Below are 6000 nucleotides of genomic sequence, written 5' to 3'. Positions count from 1 at the left end.
CTCTGGAGGATCATGGAATCCATTTGTAATTCATCCCTCACCCCTGTTTGTCCAGCTGAATCCAAAGCAGTGGGATAAGTAACAAGGAAAGACCCCAAAAAGAGGGGTGAGTGACTATGCACCAGGCCCCACCAGACCCACCAGTCTCCACAGGGATGGTTGGATTTGGTTCAGTGCTGAGGGCAGGAGAGGCTTTGCTGGTTGGCAACCTGACACAGCTCACCCAAGTGTCTCTTCAGGATGGTTAAAATGCACAGCACCTCAGAGCTGGCGAGTGCTGCCACTGCCACCTCACCAAGATGAAAAAGATGTATAACAGGATTTGCATTCCTTTCCAGACTGACTGCTGCAAGCAAACATTTCAGCACTTATTTGTTACCAATATTATTAGAAGTCTCAACCCATTTCCTGGCTGGGGCATGTTTCCTCGAGGGGACTGAAGTCACCTGTCACTTTCTTTCTCATGTTACTTAATCGTTTTAGTCCAAGCAGCAAGCTGCCAATCATATTTAATATTTAGTCACCTTGAATGCATTGCTACTGATTAAATAGACTGCTATTTCAGTAAACAACTCATGAGAGAATACTTACAGCTTCATTATAATTATTCCACCAGATATTAGAACATTATTCATATGTAAGTCCAAAGAATATTTAGGTCTTCTCCTATTTAGTTCACAAACAACATTTTAATTGCTGCCATATTAGCAGAGCTATCAGTGCTAATTGGATGATACCCCTTCAAAGATTTTTCTTTTAGCAACCTCTTTTACTTGCATGCTTTTAAAGTGTCTCTGGTTTTTGGCTCTCTGCTGATTACCCACAAAGAAATTTACCCTTATGAGTCTTTCAGCCACACACCTATATATATATATTTTTTTTTTTGGGGGGGGGGGTGGTGGTTAGCGGGGAGTCTGTTTATATACAGTGAAAACAAGGGGCTCCTGCATGAGGGAAGAAGAAGATGATAGGATGAAACCTGAACTGCAACTTGTGGCAAAGGCATGATGAAACATCCAGATCTTCTGAGATCATCCACAGACTTGTCCATAGTGAATCACATAACCTGGGCCATATTCTCCTGGGGGCTTGGAGATTGTTTTAGAACATCCTTGAAAAGTTCATTAAGAGAATCCTAGAACCATGAAATGGTTTGGGTTGGAAGGGACCTTAAAGCTCATCCAGTTCCACCCCCTGCCATGGGCAGGGACACCTTCCTCTATCCCAGGTTGCTCCAAGCCCCATCCAACTTTGGACACTTCTAGAGATGGGGCAGCCACAGCTTCTCTGGGCAACCTCCCCACCCACACAGGGAAGAATTTATTCCTAGTTAAAGCCATACAAGTAAACTTACCATTAAGAAGTAAATTTACAGTTAATAGCCTTAAAAGGAGGGGTCTTTCTTCCAGTAGAAAGTATCCTAGAGGGTCCACACTTGGAGGAGTGTTGGAACACGATGTGAACAGAAGCTGGGCAGCAGGTTTTGACAAATTGCATGATTAATAAAGGTCTTTGCACACTAATGGCAAATTTAATGAGTGAGCTTTGCTGGGAAAGGGAAGGTAAAGGAGAATTCTCAGGAAAATAAAGATGTTCTGTGTCACCACCATCTGGGCAGGATCTTCAGGCCTTGCTTCTAGAAGGAAGTTTTGTTTCGGAAACAAATAGGGCCCAGATAGGGCCCTTTATCAAAGGAACAGATAATACAAGTGTTTGTTTCACTTCAGTGAGAGAAAATGAGAAATTGTTACTTAAGTTTGACCCAAACATGTCTCCTTGTTTCTTCCCACTCCACTCGCCTCCTCTCCTTCCTCCGTCACAGTTTTTTCAGTTTGACCACTGAACTGAAAAATTAAATATTCTTACAGCTCTATTAGAGGATGACTTACGCCAGGCTGCTTGCAGCCTAACTGATGTACATTAAATATCTCTATTTCTTATTTGTTTTTTCCCTATCCTTTAACATCTATCCATTCTTTTGAAAATTTCTAAGTTCTCAGGTGCTCATGGGGTGCAGTGGATTGTTCATTAGGCAAATATATGTTAAAATAAAATATTTGCCATATAAAAATATAATAATAATAATAATAATAATAATAGTAGTAGTAGTAGTAGTAGTAGTAAGGCTGAGTTTGAACAAGAAAGATAAAATTAACTAATCAGTTCCTAATCAGAACTTTGTGTTGCACACAAAATCATTAGGCACACACAGCCTTCAGTGTGCACAGTAAACATTATCTGTGTAGGACGGAGTTAATGGGATATTGTTGGGATATTGGGAAGAAATTCTTCCCTGGGAGGGTGGGGAGGCCCTGGCACAGGGTGCCCAGAGAAGCTGGGGCTGCCCCTGGATCCCTGGAAGTGTCCAAGGCCAGGTTAGATGGGGCTTGGAGCAACCTGGGATAGAGGAAGGTGTGGAATGGGGTGGTCTTTAAGGCCCCTTCCAATCCAAACCATTCTATGATTTTATGATTCTCTTTACAGTTCTTTCAGATCTTCCTGGTATCTCAGGAAAACTCACCAACCTCATGATATTCTTGTGCAAATTATTGAGCCGGGAAGGCAGGGAACACATGGCCTGAGAAACAGAGCGAGGTGATAACAGAAATATTATGTAACTAGAAATAACCACACCTTGTTCATTTCTTTGTCTCTCTCCATCCTCTAAGGGAGGTCTGGGCTTTGTTCACTCTCTGCTTGAGTCAGTTATTTCCGTTTTCCAGCAGAAGAACTTGAAGATAGAGAAATATGGAATTTTAGCCTGGAAGAGGAATCCTGAATGCCTCCAGCATGGGCAAGGCTGCCAGTCCTGTGCTTCTCATGGCCACAAAGCCATGGATGGATCTGCCCACTCCTAAATTAAAGACTACACATCCAGCTGTGAACCAGCAAGCCTGTGGATGTAAAACCAAGGGTTAAATGGCTGGAAGTAGACATGATCCATTCTCAGATCCAAGCTGGGCAAGTACTTCCAGAAGAAATTATGTAACTGTTGGGTCCAGCTATGTTTGTATCACATTGCAAGACATGGAATGCACTTGGGAGGATCTATAGTGAGCAACCCCAGGCAATGTTCTGCAAGTTTGAGAGAGAGAGAAATGTTCACAAATCCTCTCAGCTACCCTCCTTGCTTGTCTCAGCCACTCTAGCACTGGCCAGGGGCTCAAAACACAAAAAATCAAGAGATAAGCTGAGTTACTCTGCTGTGTAACTCGTTACAGCATCTCAAGGGTATTTCAGGGTGTAGAACACACTCACTGCTCTTAAACTTACTGAGAAGTTCTCACTTTTTCCTCTCATTTAATTTCAATCAGGTGTGCAGAAACATTCACTCTCCAGTGCAGCTAAGAGAGCTGGCAGCAACAAACATTAAAATATTCAGAACATCTTAAAATGCAGAGTTAGAGTTTTTTATTGTTGTTTTATAACTTTGCTTTAATCAACTTTTTATCCATTGACTCCCTTGCAAGCTCCAACCAATATAATTAGCACTATCTAAATTAGTTATCACTCAAAATTACTTCCTTCTTGGAAAAAAACAGTTTTATTTTTAAATCATAGGTGTTGCCATAGGCTGTACCAGAACTATATGCATGGACACATTTTAAGTAGATAATATTTTTAATCCTAATTAAAAAAAAAAAAAATAGTCCTCCCCTCCATAAAATGTTGAGATTTGTAAATGACCTTATTTTAATTTTTGATAGACATATGGTAACAATCAACTGATTTTCATTCATATCCATACTGTGCACCTTCCATTGAAGCATTATATTGCTCAGCTGAGCTTTTATATAAACTCAACACACATTTTGGTTGTGGGGTTTGTTCCTGTTCCATTGCACCCTCAATGGAGAGCAGAGGAGACATTTCCTGAGGGTGCCTGTTCCAGGAGCTGTTACTGACACACTGCCATCAGCAGCAGGACTGTGTCTTCTGCAGCTTCCAAACCCCGTCAATACCTATTGATTTCAAGGTGAAGAGCAAATACATCAGTGCATCTGATAAAGCACTGGGCAGCTCTCAGCAGCACAAGCTGAGAGTGGAGATGTTAAGATATCAAAACTCCCAAATGTGGCTTTGGAGCTGGGATCTGCCCAGGGTGGTGAGTGGTGCTGGGGACCCCAGCTGAGCCACTTCAAAGGGACCAAAGTGAATAGTTCAAAGAAGCCCACAAGGTTGTTATCTGCCTTCAAAAATGTTGGCCCTGATGGAAATTTCTACTCACCCAAGTTTGGAAATGCTGCCTGGAGATTTTATACAACTTGGGGACATGGGTTAGTGGTGGGCTTGGCAGTGCCGGGTTAATGGCTGGACTTGGTGATCTTAGAAGTGTTTTCCAACAAAAATGATTCCATGATTCTGTGATTCTGCACCCTCCCACCACTCAGACCACTGGGAGGCCTGCAAGCCCAACAATGCTGCAGGCTCTGCTCTGAGTAGATTGCAGGAATAGACTTTACCTATTGATTCCCTGATCCCCCATTGATCAATCTAAACCTACTCTTCGTTTATAGATCCCATTTCTCTGTGGAAGGATCTCCTGTTGCCTGGGGGACGTTTGTCTTGGCGTTCCTTGTTAGTTGTCATTCCCTTACGGAAGAATTTCCATACACCCACTCGCCTGCACTTCCCCTGATATTTATCTCTTGCTTAGGGAAATAAGCACGGGATGGAGATGCTGGGAAACAGCCTGACTCTGAGAACAGACTCCTTCAAACACGGAAGAGGAGCAGAATGAGGCACAGGATGGAGGATGCTGGAAGAGACCCGAGCAAGAGGGGCTGTGGGCACATGGCTGGAAGTGCTGAGCTGCAGTGCCTCACCTGGGAAAGCTTTACACTTACAAAAAACCCACTTTAATTCTTTTTTATTGGACATTCCAGTGTCATTTAGTGCTACACTGCATTGCAGGGCACCCCAAATCAGCTTTATCACTCACTGCAATAACAGCATCCATCACAAACTGCCCCTTCCACATATTCATCTTCCAGTCCCTCTCCCTCTCTCTCCCTCCCCCAGTTTCATGTCACAGGAGTACGAGTGGGGGGGTGGGAGGTACAACAGGAATCAAAGCCAGCTTATCATTTCAGTGTATCATTTGAAATTGGGTAAAGAGAAAGCTGAATCATTCCCCGCAACCTGAGGGCAGTGCTATCTTTCATCCTGACTTGTTCTGCTATTTACAAAAAAACTGCATAATTACCAGAGCAAATGCCACGTCACAGCCTGCACCTGCTATGGGCAAGATAGAGAACACGTTTCTGAAAGTAATAATTAAATAAACCCATCCATCAGTCAGCTTCATCTAGTTTTGCAGCTTCTGTGTGCTTTAAAACAAGCAAAACAATGCATTTGTGCAACGAGCTTTCTCATCACATTTTAATGGCAATTATTGCATGTAAACTGGCTTTTGTAAGAACTAGGAAGCAGATGGATGTGGTCAGAAAAAAAACCCAGGCAAATACACCCACTGGAAAATCAAAAAGATAAAAATGCAAAGTCACTGCGTGTGTAGTTGTGTGTGTGCTATGAAATGGTTCTTTTTAGCCTCAGCATCTGAATATTCCCAATGGAAATGTTATTATGAAAGACAACAGGTTGTTTCAGCAGAACTGATCAAAGACTGCGATTGCCGTTCCACACGGTGTGACTGACAATCCTGAGCAGAGGAATTATTATTACCCAGCAGCTCACTGTGAAATGGAAGAGCCATCCAGGAAGAGATGGAGATGCTTGAAATCCTGGGAAGCAGTGAGAGGGTAATGAGGAGATGACTGACAACAGGGAAGCATCTTCTCATCTACATTTCCCTTCCCCTCTGAGTTGTGCCACTGATGCTGCTGCCAGGTGTGCCAAGCATGGCATCCCTCCCAGCCTGCTTTAAACAGGAATTTCAGCCTTTCTTTGGGGCTGCAGCAGTTTCCTGATACAAAAATTCATCCTAGCCCAAGCCAAGGGGTGAGATTGGGTGCTGGACCTTCACAATGACAAGACAGA

This window comes from Corvus brachyrhynchos, unplaced genomic scaffold, assembly GCF_000691975.1.
Source record: "Corvus brachyrhynchos isolate BGI_N302 unplaced genomic scaffold, ASM69197v1 scaffold245, whole genome shotgun sequence".
NCBI lineage: Eukaryota > Metazoa > Chordata > Aves > Passeriformes > Corvidae > Corvus > Corvus brachyrhynchos.
This window is presented reverse-complemented; position numbering follows the sequence as displayed.